Genomic DNA, 18,604 nt, shown 5'->3' with positions numbered 1-18,604 from the left:
TTTTGTCAGCAAGGAGCCTGCTTCAGATCCCGTCTCTCTCTCTCTCTCTCTCTCTCAAAAATAAATAAACATTACAAACAAATAAAGTCTCTTGTAGACAGCATATAATTGGATCATCTTTTTTAGGCCATTCTGTCAATCTCTACATTTTAGTTATTTACTTTTTAAATTTACATCCGTTAGTTGGCATGTAGTGCAATAATGATTTCAGGAGTAGATTCCAGTGATTCATCCCCTATGTATAACACCCAGTGCTCATCCAAACAAGTGTCTTCCTTAATGCCCCTGCCCCATTTAGCCCATTCCCCAACCCACAACCCCTCCAGCGACCCTCAGTTCTCTGTAAATACAGAGTCTCTTATGTTTTGTCCTCCTCTCTGTTTTTATATTATTTTGCTTCCCTTTCCTTATTTTCATCTGTTTTGTATCTTAAATTCCTCATATGAGTGAAGCCATACAACATTTGTCTTTCTCTGGCTAATTCTGCTTAGCATAATACCCTCTAGTTCCATCCACATAGTTGCAAATGGCAATATTTCAATCTTTTTGATTGCCAAGTAATACTCCAGTGTGTGTGTGTGTGTGTGTGTGTGTGTGTGTGTGTGTACCACCTCTTCTTTATCCATTCATCCATCGATGGATATTTGGGCTCTTTTCGTACTTGGCTATTGTCAATAACGCTGCTATAAACATTGGGGTGCATGTGCCCCTTTGAAACAGCACACCCGTGTCCCTTGGATAAATACCTAGTTGTGCAATTGCTGGGTTGTAGGGTAGTTCTATTGTTACTTTTTTGTCAATCTGTACATTTTAGTTGGAGAGTTTAGTTCATTTATATTTAATGTAATTACTGATAATGTAGAGTTTATATCTCCCATTTTGCTATTTGTTTTTTATATGTCTTATGTCTTTCTTGATTACCTTTTCTTGTGTTAAATACATATTTTCTGGTGTACCATATTAATTCTCTAGTTTCATTTACTATATATTTTTGAGTTATTATCTTATTGGTTGCCCTGGGGATTACTACTAACATCTTAATTTTTAACAATCTAGGTAGGATTAATAGCAACTTAGCTAAAATGACTGAGTTAGAATCCTTGTCTAGTAATTCCAACAGCTGAGCTTTCTCAGGGAGTCTTTAGTTACTTCCTGTCCCCCATCCCCCTGTATATGGGTAATGTTTCCTTGTTTCTTTGTATGTCCCATAATATTTTTGTTGAAAAATAGATACTTCAAATACTGTGGCAGCTATGTAAATCAGATTTTCCCTCCTCCTAAAGGTTTCCTGTTGCCCCTATTCGTTGTTTTTGCTTATTTAATGACTTTTCTGAGCTAATTCTGTAAAGTCTGTATTCTCTGTCATGTATGCCCACTAAAATCTCTACTCAGTGAGCTTAGAAGTTAGCTGATGGTTGGACAGAGATTCCCTTGAATACCTCCAAAAGCCTCCCAGTCTCTGCCGACTGGCTTTGTGTGTTCAGACGCAGGGTCAACACACAGCCAGAAAGTCTGAAGTTCTGCCTTAGCCTTCACTTCACTTCCTGCTTTCACAGAGCCTCAAGGCCGGCCAGAAGTGAGAGCTTAGGGCTTTCTCGGATCTTTCCCAGGTGTGCACACAGCCCTGTGCCTACAGGTGACCTTTCAGGTCCCAAGAATATACCAGAACTTTTCAAAGCCCCAAGGACATCTCTCATTCCTTAACTTTTCCTTTTGAGACTTTTGATTAGGCTGTTATTTGCCTCATGGCCCCAGGCAGCTGTCAGGTTAAAACACCTGACAGGTGTGCCCCGGGGAGAGGCTGTTAGGGTCAGGCAGGGTCAATAAAAGACCAGCCTTTCAAGTGTGGTCTTCCAGGGAGATCAGATACATCAGATGATGACTCCTGTTTGGCAGTGAGGATTTTCAAGGGGTCCGGCTGTGTTCTCCCTCCAGACTGTTACTCTTCAAGGCTACTTCTGACTTGGAGAGCGGGGCACGGAACCAGACGAAGTTGAGATTCTCTTGAGCTCGCTGTTCTTTACTGAGATCCAGCTCTTTCTCTTTACTACATGCTCCCCGAATTCCTGGGAGATTTTGGCTGATTTCCAGAGTTCTAAAAATGCGGATTCTAACAAATTTTGCAGTTTATTCCATTGCTTTTATAGAAGGACAGATTTTACTCTGGCATTTTTGCTGATGTTCCGTTTTCCTCCTGTGTTTTTGATGCTTCAATTGTCTTTGATTTGGCCGGTGGAAGCCTTTTAAACTGGCTTCTGTGTTCTTTTGACATCGGCTTATCCGTTTTTTTTTTTTTTCCCAATCAGTTTTCCTTCCTGTTGGTTTGCAACCTCAGGACTTTCCCTTGGGTGAAATCTGAAACTAGTCCCCATACATATAGGGCAGGTAGAAAGAGAAGAAAGAAGCGGGCCACTCCAGACTGGTAGGTAGCAGTTTTAATAAGCAAAGGAATGACATACGAGGCTTGTCTTGGATGTCTGCAAGGTAAGTAGGTGTCTACACCTGCCCACAGGAATCTTAAAAGGGATTCTGGTGAAACTTTAATGGGCTTCATTCCCATATACGGACCAGATGGCCTTGGCACCACATCACTAGCTCAAGGCCATGTCGTTGGGGCAGCCGTCGGGAATAGAGAAGTCAAGTGAAACCCACACTCCAAGGATTGAGGAAGTGGTGGGGAGAGACCTCTGAGGGGCCAGCCCCAGCTCACAGGTCAACCGGTGGTCCTCCTGATGACCTGTTCCACCACTTCCTTTCTATTCTAACTAGAACAGAATTTCTTTCCGTGTCCCGACTCTAGAATCTACCATTTTTCAAAAAGGCTGGTTTGCTTTTAAGTGAATGACATTAAGAAACGAGGACCTGGGTGTTTGAAGTGTCACTGGTCCCAAGACCTCTCAGTAGACAAGTGGGAACACACACACACACACACACACACACACACTTCTCTAGGTACTTTGAAGGCCATGGTTTCACACCAACATGGCCAGTTAAATACAACACGGCTCGTTCTAGTTTTCTTTCCATTCGACTGTGCAGCACCCTTCTCTGATATTGGGAAACCTGGTTCCCATTATCCTGAACGAATGAGTGCCCTGATAGACGATCAATATCCCTTTTCCGCCACCCTCTACCTGTATGGACGTCTCCCTTACTTTGCTTGGACACTGACTCCTCCCACCCGGCCAACTGACCGCCATGTTGTCCTTCTGACCTCACTGGGCTCTGACGCCCGTACCAGTGCCTCCCTCCATGTCGACGGCCTCCTCGCCAGTGGTCACCACTTGAAACATTTACTCTTGTCATCCAGTAATTGGCTGATTTCCTCTGTCCCCTAAACATCTCTTTATCCTTGCAAGCTTTCCCGTACCCACAACTGGCGTCCGCTCACCCTCAGTATAGAAGACGTCACAGCTCTGACACACCTCTGAAGGGCTCATTTTATCTCTGAAAACCAGCTCATCCGAACTCCCTTTCATCCACCACTCTTAACTGGCTCTGTTGGAGAGAGAATGGGCTTTTCCAGTTGTCACCATGAAAGTGAGGGTCTTTTGGGTTGTTCTACATTTTTTTAATGTCTTTAATTTTTTATTATTTTAATTGTTTATTTTTGAGAGAGAGAGAGAGAGCACAAGTGGGTGAAGGGCAGAGAGAGAGAGGGGTGACACAGAATCTGAAGCAGGCTCCAGGCTCTGAGCTGTCAGCAGAGCCCAACAAGGGGCTCGAACTCCTGAACTGCGAGACCATGACCTGAGCCGAAGTCAGATGCTTAACCCTCTGAGCCACTCAGGGACCCCTGTTGTTTTTATTTGAGAGAGAGAGAGAGAGAGCGCACGAGCCAGGGAGAGGGGAAGAGAGAGAGAGAGAGCACACGAGCCAGGGAGAGGGGAAGAGAGAGAGAGAGCCTTAAGCAGGCTGCATGCTCAGCTTGGAGCTCCACCCAGGACTCAATCCCACAACCCTTGGATCATAACATGAACCGAAATCAAAAGTCTGACGCTCAACCAACCGAGCCACCCACGCTCCCCGGTCCTTCTACATTTTAACCAGAAGTGAAAATCCCACCAGCATTGTTTTAACACTTATTTAGTGCTAAATGCTTTCTGGACATGATCTCCATTACTTCCCATAACACAGCTACTGCCATTCCCGCTTTACCTAAGAGCAAAAAGAGATTCAGGGATTCTGTCACCTGCCCATGAGTGCTGAGCTGCAGGACAGACCAAGGAAAGACTCCAACCAGCTGAAAAAAGGGGAGTTGGGGGGGGGGGGTCAGAGAGTGCTGCCTTTCAGATTTAGGAAGTCTGAGGAAAGGAGGAGGTTGGGAGGTGGAGATTCAGGCTCCAAATTTGTTTATCTGTCAACTCCCTGTCTCCCCCAGAATGTAACTTTCTAGACCAAGGGTTGGCAAACATTTTCTCCAAAAGGGTACAAGGGAAATATTCATTGGCTCTGTAAGGCGTACCGTCTCTGTCACGATCAGGTGAGGAGACCGAAAACACGATGTCAGTGAATGGGGGGGGGGCCTGCGTTTTACCAAACTATTTATAAAAACAGCGGGGGGCTGGCTGTTCCGAGGGAGGAGACCGAGTCTGTTTCCATCATCGCTCTATCTGCGGGGTCAAGAACTCGCGTTCCATCCGTGGCTGTTCAAGGTCTGCCTCAGTGAATTACTATCGCTTGTACATTTCACATACGGGGACAACGAGGCCCAGAGAGTTGAGGAGTCCCGCTGTGGCCACAGCCGGGGTCCAAGTCTGCCCTGGTTGGCATCCTCTCGGTGCCCAGCTGGACTTCCAGAGGGGACGGTGACATCTCACCTGCAGACACATGAGCAGAGCTGTGCCATCAACCCTTCATCGGGACGCCGAACGAGATACCCTCTCGGATGCTCCTGTCTGGGGTCGGACCCCTCGTGATTGATCCCAGACTAGCCATCCAGCCCTCCCTCCTGCAGTCCTGCGCACGGACTTTCAGTTCCCCTGGGGAGTCACGTTCTGTCTCACTTCCTGATCTTTGCATGCACCAATCGCCCGGACTGACGACACTCACCTCCCACCACCCCATTCCATCCCTGCTCCAGCGATTTGTCCTTCAGAATGAAGCCTTCCCCCAAAGCGCAACCTCTTTCTTTCTGGAAGCTCTGGATGTTTCCCGTCGTCACCGAACGGTTTTCTGCAAATTTCACTCAGGGCTGACATTATCAACCTGGAGACGGTATCAGATCTGTTAAAAAAAAAATTCAACTGCGTTAAGTCTAAAGATTTTATTGCCTTTATTCAATTATTCATGAATTGAGCAGCATCTAAAATAGCGGATAGGAAGGAGTTTTGAGGAGCGTATAAGGCAAGAGGCTTTATAGGCAGAAGAGAGCAAGACCAAGGAAATTGTGCTAGGCCAAAAAAGCAGACCAATTAGGGGCACCTGGGTGACTCAGTTGGTTGAGCGTCTGACTTCCGCTCAGGTCATGATCTCACGTTCATAAGTTTGAGTCCCGCTTGGGACTCATTGCTGTCAGTGTGCAGCTTTCTTGGGCTTCTGTCTTTCAATCTCTCTCTCTCTCTCTCTCTGGTCCTACCCCGGTGGCACACACACTCTCTCTCAAAAATAATATAAACATTAAAAAAATTTCCACTTCTGAGAGTAAAACTGATTAAGTTAACCTTTGGGGCTTAGCGTGGGGTGGGGGCCTGTTGCCTTGTTTTTAACAGGTTAAGGGCTCAATCCCACCAGCCTGTCCCCAGGTCAGACACCAAGTGCAAGTTCAGGCCACGGATACGTCTGATGGACTGGCTATAAGCCAGGTGTTCCAACCTCCCCCCTCCTCAGGCCTCTCCGAATAACTTGCTAAAATGACTCATAAAACTTAGGGGGAACATTTACATACATTTCCTGTTGTTGTTTTTTTATAAAGGATGTGACAAAGGACACAGATGAGCGCCCAAATGAAGGGGTGCATGGAATTCAGAGGGTCCCCATGGAACTGTGCGGCACAGACTCCCACATGTGGACACCGCACTAATCCGGAAGCTAACCACGTCTTGCTGTTCAAGAATGTTTGGTAGAGCTTCACCTCCAGCCCCTAGAAGTTCCAACCTTCAAATCACTTGGCCTTCTTGGGGACCAGGCCCATCTGAGGCTGTGGAGGGGCCCCCGGCGAAGCCACCTCGTTCACATAAACTCAGGTATGATCCAAAGACGCGCCTTATAAATAATAAATGATACTTTTATCACACAGCAAGTTACAAAGCTCTTAGGAGCTTTGAGCCAGGAGCCAAGTCGAAAGACTAAATATATTTCTTATTCTACCAGAGAAGCCAGCTTAGATTCCCGCCAGGCTGGGTCAGGTGCCTGCTCTAGGCTCTTCTCCTCCTGGATCTGTCTTTCAGATCTGTCTCCCGCCTGTAGACGAGTTCCGTCCATGTAGAGAAACCAGCTCAGAATAGGCGTTCAGTAAATGTCCAGTGAACAAACAGGATGAGCAAATGTTGGCTGGCTCCGCCGCCCGGTTCAACTGCAACATCACACATAGACACACGTGACTGCTCGATCCTACATCCCCGCCCATATTCTCACCTCTCTTCCACTGACAAATCTCATTATCTTTTAATACCGCCTCTTCCAGGAAGTCTTCCATCCCTACCCACCTGCAGCCCATTCCCAAACAAATGGGGCTGAACAGACTGTGCCACCCCCCACAAGCTTTGACTTGATACAAAATTTTCCCCAGGTCCGAATCTCCTTACCTCTCATGGCTCAGACAAGCGACACCTTGGCTTTAGAGATGTCATTGTCTCCTTCTTTGAAGTGTTGGCCAGACTGGGCTGGCCTCGCTGACACTTGTCAGCCACAGAGTTCCATGACCCTCAGCTCACATCCACAGACCAGAAGGAGCCCACCGAGGGCTGTGGTCAGGAATCAAGAAATGGGCAGCCTGCTGGGTCTCTCACCAGGCTGGACAGTGCCACCCAGTGCCCAAGGCAGCTTCAACGCTGATTCACAGGCCACAGGCCGCACGTGCCTGCCTCCTTGCCTGTGCATTGGCTGGGACCTCTGCCTCCTCCAGTTCGCCTACCTTTGCATGTTCTTGAGAGTGACCTCACAGTCCTCTGGGTGTGCTCATTTTCCCCACCGTGAGCGTTCAGCCTTTCATGGGCACCGTTGCCCTTGCGAGCTCCAGGAAGGAGGGAAAGCCCCACCGCAGAGCCTGCGCTGCAGTGAAGCCGGCGCCCGGGTCTGCTCTTGCTTGTCCTGAAGGCTCCGTACCTGGGGACACGGGTGATTTCTGCCTCGCGGCTTGGAGTGGAGAGACTTTCAGGAACATAGCATGCTTCTCTCATCTTTGAAGGGCGTGGGGAGAAACCTCCTCAGTCCTCTAGGGGTCACCAAACTTCTTGGAAAAGGGTTTTCCTCACTGCTGCCTCCCATCACTCCGTGAAAATGACCAATGACCTTCAGAAAACCAACAGACTCATTGCTGTCTTGGCCCCGCCCATAAGGAGAGATTCTTTCCTTCCTTCGTGAAACCGCTCTCCCAGGACTTCCCTCCCTGACAGCCCCATCTCTGGGGCCTCCTCGATCTCCCCAGCTCCTCCTCCATCCCCTTCACAGGCTCCTCTTGCACCTGTCACTCCTGAATCTTTGCTATCCAAATCCCCTTCTGCTGTTGGGAGGTTGAGGACAAAAGGTGGCCAGGAATAGACTGCCGATCCAGGTTCTCTAGACGGAAGCCAGCCTGAGGCAACAGGGACAGCAAAGTCACAGGGATGCACCAAGGCCATTGGTGAAAGGAGAAACCCTCCAAGATACAGCAGGGTGAGAATGAAAGTCCAAAATGGTCATAGGAATCAAACGGTCAAGGGTATCGGGAGATCAGGGTGAGGCTGTGGAATCATATTGGCCCAGTGCTGTTTCACATTACCTTCCTTTTCAGTGTTTTCTGTGATGTTTAGTTTGTTCAGGTCCCCCACTTCTTGGGGCCTTAGTTTTGAATTGTTTTTAAGTTTATTTATTTATTTTGGGAAAGAGAGAGCGAGAGGGGCAGAAAGACAGGGAGACAGAGAGAATCCCAAGCAGGCTCTGTCGGTGCAGAGCCCAAGGCAGGGCTCGAACTCACAAACCACAAGATCATGACCTGAACTGAAACCAAGAGCCAGATGCTCACCCCCACTGAGCCACCCAGGCACCCCATTCTTGCATCCCTTGGATTGCTTGTCTCACTGTGTGATTCATTTCCGAATTGTTCATTCCTTTGTTCGTTCCACCTCCCTTTCCGCAGAAGCTGCCCATTAGTGCAAAACAGATTGCTACAAACCAAATGGATTAAAACAAGACGCATTTATCATCCCAGGTTCTTGTGGGTCAGGAATGTAGACATGCCTTAGTGGATCCTTTGCCTGGGGTGTTTCATGAGGCTGCAGTCAAGGGAATGGCCAAGATTAGGATTTTATCGGAAGGCTCAACAGGGGAATGAGGTATTTCCAAGCTCACTCACGTGGTTTTCGGGTGCATTCAGGACCTGTTGCACCAAGAGCCTCAGTGCCTAGCTGACTGTTGCCAAAGAATGCCTTCAGCTTTTTGCCACATGAATAGTTCCAACATGGCAACTGGCTTCATCAAAGCCAACAAGGGAGAAAATGTGCCAGAGACATGGAAGGCAGACTCTTTTGTAACCTAATTGCAGAAATGACATTTCTTCAATGATGAGGCATAATATCAGTTAGAAGCAACTTACTCCTCGGAAGAAGATTCCACATGGCCATGACTACCAGGAGATGGAGACCCCTGGGAACAATTTCAGAAATTGCTTACCGTATCCCTCCAGAATACAAATTCTATTACAGAAACAACTCTTTAGTTCATGTTGACTGTCACTCCTCCAGCGTTTTGAAAGGTGAATGGCCTGTAGCAGATGTTCAATTAATATGTGTAAAATGAAATACTGGATGGAGTAAGCTGTACGGTCCAAGAGTAGAATAGCTAGGGATTATTTAATTCAACGTGTCTTTTATTATATTCAGGGGTTCTGTTCACGGGATGTTGAAATAAATCAAAGAGCAGTGGGATGGGTGGAGTTTTCGTAGCAGTTAAACCAGGGGGACAGACTGTAGGGTGGACACAGACAGGGAGGAGTCACCGGCCTATAGAAGCCATAGGTCTGCTCACCTGAATTACCTTCTTGGGTGCCAGGAAGTGATCAGCTGATATTAGGCTTCATGAGTGTGATATACTTGCCAAGATGTATCAGTTAGCTATTGCTGCCTAACAAACCGCCCCCAAGTCAATAGTTCAAAATAAAAACTATTTGATTCACAATTGTGGGGTTCATAAATTTGGGTCAGCTCAGATGGAAAGTTCTGCTGAGCATAGTAGGGCTTATTCGGATATCTGTAGGTTAACTAAGTTTGTTTACTTAGCCTGTGGAGTTTTAAAACATAACCGAAGGGGCACCTGGGTGGCTTAGTCGGTTAAGCGTCCAACATCAGCTCAGGTCATGATCTCGCAGTTTGTGGGTTCAAGCCCCACGTTGGGCTCTGTGCTGGCAGCTCAGAGCCTGGAGCCTGCTTCAGATTCTGTGTCTCCCCTTCTCTCTGCCCCTTCCCTGCTCATGCTCTGTCTCTCCGTTTCTCAATAATAAATAAATGTTTAAATGTTTTTTAAAAAATAACTGAAAATACTTTGACAATGAAAGTACTTAGACAATCAGGAAAGGTCACTATGAATCTGAGTGTGCTTGGACTGCTTCAACCGATAAGAGTATAACAAAAGCAATACTATATGACTCCCAATGCTATATCATTAAAGACCATCCAAACCTCTCCCTTGTTTGCTGGGAGATTCACCTCCAGAGTCTTGGGGGCATATGTAATAAGTGCAACTACCCCAAGGCTGCTATGCTGCAAATGTCATGTGGGGAGGCCGCATGGAGGTTCCTGAAACTACGGAGAGAGATCCCTTCAGTGAGACCCCAGCCATCTGAGCAGTCCCATCCCAGAGCCAGCCGTGTGAATAAGGATGGCCCCCAAATAATTCCAGCCCCAAACCACCAGGCACACCAGCCCTTTGGGTCTTCTTAGCTTAAGCCCTAGATGCCATGGAGCAAAATAACCCCCCCCCCAACCCTCGCATTCTGTCCACAGAATCCACAAACATATTTTTTTTAAGTGGCTGCTGTTTTCTGTCAATGAGTTCCGGGGTAAACTAGGTTTGTAATACAGCAATAAAAAAATTAGAAGAGGCGGCCTCATTCATAGCTGGAGGTTGATTGGCTGGTGACTGAGGCCACAGAAGTGATGGAGTCATATGTCCCTCATGACCCAGGCTAGCTTGGGCTAAATCAGAGTAGGCAGCCTTCATCCACCCCCAACAGAAACATCAAAACACAAGTATAAATTCTCACAGCCAAATTTTCAGAACTCTGGTAAACCACCAAAGATTGATAGCAACCAAGTAAATCCTGAATTAATAATAATAATAATAACAAGGGCAAATTCAAAATAGTAAAAGGCCTTGTGGCATTTTTATTTGCCCTTGTCCCACCCTCTCCCTGGGGTGGCAGTGTCTTATAAAGGGAAGTCCATGTTCCCAGTGTGAGGCCCTTGTCCCTGGTTCTGGAGGGAACAGAGGAGACTTTCTTCAAAAAGTATAATGAATGCCTGTTCTCACCTGTCTGGAAACTACCTGAAAGCCTGACACGAAGTACACATTTCCGTTCTGCTTACTTGGCGTTCAGTTAACAGTGAACATTCAAGTGACTTAACAACCCATAGGCATTTGGGGCAAAGATTATGGTCAAACCATAATATATCGCCTGGGGCTCAGGATCAAAAGCTGGGGAGAGTGTTTTTGGAAAACTAGAATGTTCCGAAACACCTTTATAGCACTTGGGGTGTAGAAAGTCTGGGGCATGCGCAAGGCAAAACGCATGCTCCGAAAAGACCTGAAAAGACCCCAAGGTTTACTTAAGGCTGAATCTAGGCTCCATGCCAATCTGGCTAAGTGCTGAAGGGGTGCCCTGGCACAGAAGCCGTTTGTGAAGACAGAAAGGTGGGATTTTTGTTCTTTTTTATTCGCTTGCTTTTTTAGCTGGTATTCAAGACAAATCTCTGCAAAAACACCAGCTGAAGCACAAACTAGAGACTTCATGACCACACATGTGAAGGGATATGGTATTTGCAAGAACTGTCTGAGGGAGGGAGTGATTTACTTAAAATATGCACTCTAGGGCTTTCACCAACCAAAAACCAAAAATAATAACATCAAACATCAAATTCTGGAGCCAAGGGAGAATCTGATATCCAAAGCTACCACATTATAAATATACAAATGTCCAATTTTCAACAACAAAAAAAAATCAAAGGCATACACAGAAAGTTAAAAGTATGGCCCATTCAAAGGAAAAAACAAATGGACAGAAAGCATCCCTGAAGAAGCCCAAATATTGGACTTACCGGAAAAAGATTTCTTCGAAAAAACTGTCTTCACTGTGCTCAACAAGATAAAAGAAAATATGGACAAAGATTTAAAAGAAACTGGGAAAATAATGTATGAATAAAATGAGATGTCAGTTAAGAGATAGGAATTATAATAAAAAGGAACCAAACAAAAATCATTGAATTGAACAGTACAAAACTGAAATTTAATTTTATTTTACATTTATTTATTTTTGAGATACAGAGCTTGAATAGGGGAGGGGCAGAAGAGAAAGAGACACAGAATCGGAAGCAGGCTCCAGGCTTTGAGTGGTCAGCACATAGGCTGACGTGGGGCTCAAACCCATGAACCATGAAATCATGACCTGAGCCAAAGTCAGACGCTCAGCCGACTGAGCCACCCCGGCACCCCACAAAACTAAAATTTAAAAATCACTAGCAGTGTTCAGTAAGCAGGCAGAAGAAAGAATCAGAGAGCCTAAAGATACGACCATTGAGATGATCAAACCCGAGGAGCAGAAAGAAAAAGAATGAAGAAAAATAAACAGGGGCGCCTGGGTGATTTAGTCTGCTAAGCAAACAACTTCGGCTCAGTCATGATCTCACGGCTTGTGAGATCGAGTCCGGCGTTGGGCTCTGTGATGACAGCTCAGAGCCTGGAGCCTGCTTCAGATTCTGTGTGTCTCCCTCTCTCTCTGCCCCTCCGCTGCTCATGCTCTGTCTCTCTCTGTCTCTCAAAAAATAAGTAAACATTTTAAAGTTTTTTGAAAAAAAACAAAAAAGAAATGGAGCCTCAGGGACCTTTGGGATATAATCAGATGGACCATATACACATTATGGGATTCCCAGGAAGAGAAGAGAGAGGTAGACAGACCATTTGAAAACAAACAAATGAACAATGATTGAAAACTCCCCCAATTTGGTAAAAGACATGAATCTACAAATCCATGAAGTTCAATGAGCTCCAAGTAAGATAAACTCAAAGAGACTGAAGCACATTATAATCAAACTGTCAAAAGACAAAGTGAAAATCTTGAGAACAACAAGAGAAGTGATTCATCATTTCCCAGGGATCCTCAACATTAAGAGCTAACTTCTCATCAAAAGTCATGGAGATGAAAAGACTGTGGTGACGTATCTGAAGTGCTGAAAGAGGGGCGCCTGGGTGGCTCAGTCGGTTGAGCGTCTGGCCACGGCTCAGGTCATGATCTCACGGTTCGTGGGTTTGAGCCCCGTGTCGGGCTCTGTGCTGACAGCTCAGAGCCTGGAGCCTGCTTCGGATTCTGTGTCTCCCTCTCTCTCTGACCCTTCCCTGCTCACACTGTCTCTCTCTGTCTCTCAAAAATAAATAAAAATAAAAAACATTAAAAATTAAAAAAAAATAAAGTGCTGAAAGAAAAAAAAACTGTCCACCAAGAATTCTATCTCTGGCAGAACTGTCCTTTGAAGATAAAGAAGAAATGAAAATATTCTCAGACAAACAAAACCGGAAAGCTCATAACCATTAGACTTGCCCTGCCAGAAATGCTGAAGGAAGTCCCTAGGAACTAAATCTACCACTACCTTGACCTTGAAATTTCCAGCCTCCAGAACAAAAGAGAAGCACTTTTCTGTTGTTTATATACCACCCATTCTATGGTATTTTGTTACCAGCTCAGGTCCTGATCTCACGGTTTGTGAGTTTGAGTCCCACCCACATCAGGCTCTGTGCTGACAGCTCCGAGCCTGGAACCTGCTTCGGATTCTGTGTCTCCCTTTCTCTCTGTCCCTCCCCTGCTCACGCTCTGTCTCTGTCTTTATCTCTCAAAAATAAACATTAAAACATTTAAAAAAAAAAGAGTAAAATACCTGAGGATAAATTTCACTCTGGAGGTGGAAAGCTTGTACACTGAAAACTATAAAATATTGCTGAAAGACATTACATAATGCACAATAGGTGGAAAGATACCCTGGGTTTATGGATAGGCGAACTTAATATTCTTAAGATGTCAGTACCACCTGGACTCAGTTGGTTAAGTGTTCAACTCTTGAACACTCTCACGTTTGTGAGATCAAGCCCTGCATTGGGTCCATAGTGAGCATGAAGCCACTTTAAGATCTCTCTCTCTCCATCTCTCTCTACTCCTTCCCGGCTTGTCCATTCTCTCTCTCTCTCTCTCTCTCTCTCTCTCTCTCTCTCTCTCGCTCTCGCTCTCGCTCTGGCTCTCGCTCTCGCTCTCTGTCTCTCAAACAAACAAAAAAAATAGTCAATCTTACCCAAAGCTATCAACAGATTCAAAAACATCAAAATTCCAACAGTCTTTGTAGCAGAAATGGAGATGCCAATTCTCAAATTCATATGAAATTGCAAGGGGCCCCAGAAAGCCAAAACAATCTTAAAACAAAGAAAAACAAAGTTAGAAGACTCACACTTGGGGCGCCTGGGTGGCTCAGTGGGTTAAGCGTCTGACTTCGGCTCAGGTCATGATCTCACAGTTTGTGGGTTCAGGCCCCACGTCAAGCTCCGCGCTGACAGCTCAGAGCCTGGAACTTGCTTCAGATTCTGTGTCTCCCTCTCTTTCTGCCCGTCCCCCGCTCACACTCTGTCTCTCTCTCTCTCTCTCTCTCTCTCTCTCAAAAATAAATAAACATTAAACATTTTTAAAAAAAGAAGACTCACACTTTCAGATTTCAAAACTTAATACAAAGCTACAGTAAACAAAACACTGTGTCCTTACATAGGGTTAGACATATAACCAATGGAATAGAAATAAGAGCCCAGAAATAAACCCAAGCATCGATGGTCAGTTACAATGGTACCAAGTCCATTCAATGGGGATAAAATAGTGTCCTCATTAGATGGCATGGAACAACTGGACCTCCACATGCACAAGAATGAAACTGGACCCCTACTTCACACCAGATACAAAAAAAAATGGAAAATTCATCAACAACCTAAATATAAGAACTGAAACCAAACAGCTTGTAGAAGAAAACGTAGGGTTGAATCTTTATGACACTAGATTTGGCAATACAATCTAAGATGTGATATCAGAAGCACAGGCAACAAAAGAGAAACAGATTAATTGGACTTCATCAAAAATTAAAATCTTTGTGCATCAAAGGACGTCCTCAAGAAGGTGAAAAGACAACTGACCGAATGGGAGAAAATATTTGTTAGTCATATATCTAATAAGAGCTTAATATCCAGAATATATAAAGAGCTTCTGCAACTCAACAACAACAAAAAGACACACAACTCAGTTTAAACATGGGCAAAAGACTCGAACAACATATCTGCCAAGATGATGTACGAAGGACCAACAAGCACATGAAAAGATGCTCTCTCGTTATTAGTCACTAGAGAAACACAAATTAAAACCACAATGAGATAGCATTTCACACCTAGTAAAACAGCTACATTTTTTTTCAATGAAAAATAACAAGTACTGGTAAGGTTGTGTAGAAACAGGAACCTTCGTGCATTGCTGGTGGGAATGTAATGACACAGCCACTGTGGAAACCCTTTGGTGTTTCCTCAAAGAGCCAAACACAGAATTACTATATGATCCAGCAATTCCACTCCTAGTTAGATAGCAAAACAATTGAAAGCAGGAACTCAGAGATATTGGTGTATCCATGTTCGAGGTAGCATTATTGATAAAAGTCAAAAGATGGAAACAACTGAAGTGTCCATCAACAGGGGAGCGAATAAACAGCACGTAGTTCACACCCACGATGGAATATTACTCAGCCATAAAAAAGGAATGGAGTTCTGAAACATTCTACACATGGATGAATCTTGAAAACATCTTGCTAAGTGAAAGAAGTCAGACACAAGAGGATAAATGTTGGATAATCCCACTTACATGAGGGAGCTAGAATAGGCAAATTCATAGAGAAGGAAAGTAGAATAGAGGTAACAGGGTGCTGGGGGCCAGGGGCAATGGGGAGTTAGAGTTTAACGGAGACAGGGTTTCTATTTGGGGATGATGAAAACATTTTGGAATGATTTGCAGTGATCGCACAGCCTTGTGAATGTACTCAGTGTCACCGAACTGTAGTCTTAAAAAGGGCAAGTGTTAGGTTATCTATATTTTATCACAATTGACATTTTTCAAAACAAGAAAAAGAAGTCACAATGCGTGTTAAGGTCTAAGCTTAGAACTAGCCCAGCATCATTTCTGGTGCATTCTGTTGGTCAGAGCAAGTGACAAAGCGAGGTGGGTTTCAAGTGATAAAAAAACACAGTCCACCTCTTCGTAAGAGGACCTTCAGATACCGAGGCTATTTTGGTTCTGTCTGAGACAAATACGTTGTGGCCTCCCATGGTCAGAATTCACAACAAAAGAATTTTGAGTCCGAAGTTTAACCCAGAAAAAATTTTTGATTGTGCTAAAATTGGTTATCAGCATAATACTGAGCGAAGAGTCTTTTCATAAATTCGAATGTGCAAAATTCGATTCAACAGCCACACACCCAAAAAAAAATCCCAGTGGTAGAATTGACAGTTGGTAAAAATTGGACAAAATGAGCCTGATTAATGAATCGAATGTTTCCAAAAATCACACGGGAAAAAATGTTCCCGATAAAGATGATTTCAATCAAGTAAAAATGAGCATAGAAAAAAAAAATCGGGAACGGTTTCACTGCACTAAATAGATCCAGGAATCTAATTGGCTAAATGCAGTTTGTGATTCAAACGTATTTTCCAACAGAAATGTGTTGGATTTTTTTCCACTGTGCTTATAAAAATGGAATCAAAGTGTCCCCAGAATAAAACCATCCTTTGTGTGAAAATGGCCATGTGAGGACAGGAGGGTCAAATGTTCTGTGTGTCTTTCTTGTGTTTGACTTTATTCACCAGACACCAGATGCTGCAGACCTCCCAGGCAAGAACCCAGAAATGAACTGGTCATGACCCCTTTCTGGGGTACCCTGGACTTTCCCCAGACGGGTGCCTCTACAGACCTTTTTGTCTCTCACATCCTAGCTACCTGTCCAGATTTTTCTGTTCCTCAGAAGGTGTGGCTCACACCAAACAGTTCTTTCCTGAGGGGATCACTAGTGGGGAAGACCTGGAAACCGGGGCAGACCCCAAGACTTTGGCCCTTATGATGGCTCCTCAGTCCACCCACCCCCCACCAGTCATGAACTACGGGCAGCCAACACAAGGATTGTCCCTTGCTGGTCAATTGATTCTTACCATGTCCTGGCATTACTCTTGCCCCCTTCCTAACTTAACACCCTGCTTCGCATTTCTAATCATGTCCATGCAGGTCTATGGCCCCCTGCTGAGCCCACCAGGGAATCAGGGGACAATGTTGATGAGATTCATTTCAGCTTCGTACTCTGCAAATCTAAAGTCACCTTATAACTTTGTCAAGACTATGAAATGCCCAGCCCATAAGCTGACTTTAAAAGAAGGGAGTTAAAGATCTGTTCTTTGAAAAAAAAAAAATGGGAGAGGGGATATGGGCATGTGGGGAGAAGGAATGCATTATATTTATTTTTACCACTAGAGTTTTTAGAAATATGTTTTGGGGCTTTTCTTACAGTCCCAGAATTTTAATAGATGTAATGTAGATAGATAGAGAGAGAGAGAGAGAGAGAGAGAGAGAGAGAGAGGCAAAGAAGGTGTGGACAGAATCAGAATGTTAGGCAGTGGCAGAGAGAATGCAGACAGAAGCAAAATGTAGATAGAACAGAGCGTAGACAGAGGCAAAGAGAGATGGCCAGGGACAGGGAGCGAACAGACGTCAGCCATTGCTCCCAAGCCCAGATAGAAGCCCCTGGTATTTAGAAGGTTGAGACCTCAGATCTCAGAAGGTCCTGATACAGCCCACTTCGGCCCAGTCCTCCCATACCCATTTCTGTCTCCCCATTTTCAGCCTCCATTCTGAACTTACAATGTCACCCTCTCTTCTGTGACAGGGTCCTTCCCTGCCCCACCCCCTCCAGGGTCCACCCCTTGGGGTGGGAATGTGTCCTTTTTGCTAAGTCTTGCCCGCCATCAGTGACTGTCCCTGCATGCTCCTCCCCAGTCTGAGTGGCATTCCCCCACCCTTTTCTTCCTTGTTACGTCTCGGGGTTATCATTCATTTATCCATTCATTCATCAAGTATTTATACTTGGTTCCCAGGAGCCAGGCCCCTGCTCAGCAATGCCAGGGACCCCGGGGACACCTGACCTACGCCCTGCATCATCCACTCACGCCCACACCCCAGGTGGGGGATGGTGGGAGGGCCGGGTAAGCGGTGATAACAGCCTGACCAGAGTATTGATGGGTGAGCATAAGGCTCTGTGAGCCCCAGAGAAGATACTTAACCCGGCCTAGACTAGGTTAGGGAACTGGCTCGAGCCTTGGATGTGACCCCACCCCCAACAGTCCCGCCCTCAGCTTAAAGCAGGTCTCAAAGGTGCGGTCCCATCACCGCCCCCTCAGCCTGCCAACGCCCCTTCTCAGACCCAACCCCTTAGCCTCTCCCTTGCTGGCCCCGCCCCATTGCTGACCCCGGTCACGCCCCTCTCAGCCCCTCCTCTATTTCATTCAATCCAGGCCTCAAGCCCCACCGCCCGGGAGACAAACCTCTAACCAACCTCATGATCCCATTGGCCAGAAGGTGTTACTGCACCGCCTTCCTTCGGTGTTATTGGGTTCCGAGATGTCAATCTTGTTTATAGAGTCCCAACAGTTGCCATGGCCGAGATTTGAGGGGCAGATAATAATGGACGTCTCATCTCAGGACGTCTCGTTATTGGGCAGAAAGCCCGGCTCTGGGCGGGGCTTAGAGCCAAAGGCTTGGCTGCCTCTGTCAGGGGTTCTTCAGGGCCGCAGCCTTCCCTCAGAGACACACCCCTCCCTCCTCGTTATTGGTGCCGCCAGGTGTTGCTCAACAGGATCCCACATGTTGATAGGAAAAACTGCCCGTCCTTCACAGCGTTCCTAATTTCAATTTGCTTCTCTCCTTAGAGGCGGCAACCTTCTGGCCGTAGTCAGGGCCCTCCTCACGGAGTGGCCACGGATTGGCCCGGCATCCCGTCACTCCTGGGCAGTGGGCGGAGCCAGGGTGCCTGGGGGCGGTGAATTGGCTGACTGGGCCTCGGGGGCGGGGCAGCCGCTCCTGTCAGCGGGTGAAATGGCAGCGGCAGAACCGGCTGCGGCCGCGGTCCCGGGGGGCGGCTGAGGGGGC

The sequence above is a fragment of the Suricata suricatta genome, chromosome 12, assembly GCF_006229205.1.
Source record: "Suricata suricatta isolate VVHF042 chromosome 12, meerkat_22Aug2017_6uvM2_HiC, whole genome shotgun sequence".
Classification (NCBI taxonomy): Eukaryota; Metazoa; Chordata; class Mammalia; order Carnivora; family Herpestidae; genus Suricata; species Suricata suricatta.
The sequence above is the reverse complement of the archived record's forward strand: the minus strand, read 5'-3'. Positions refer to the sequence as shown.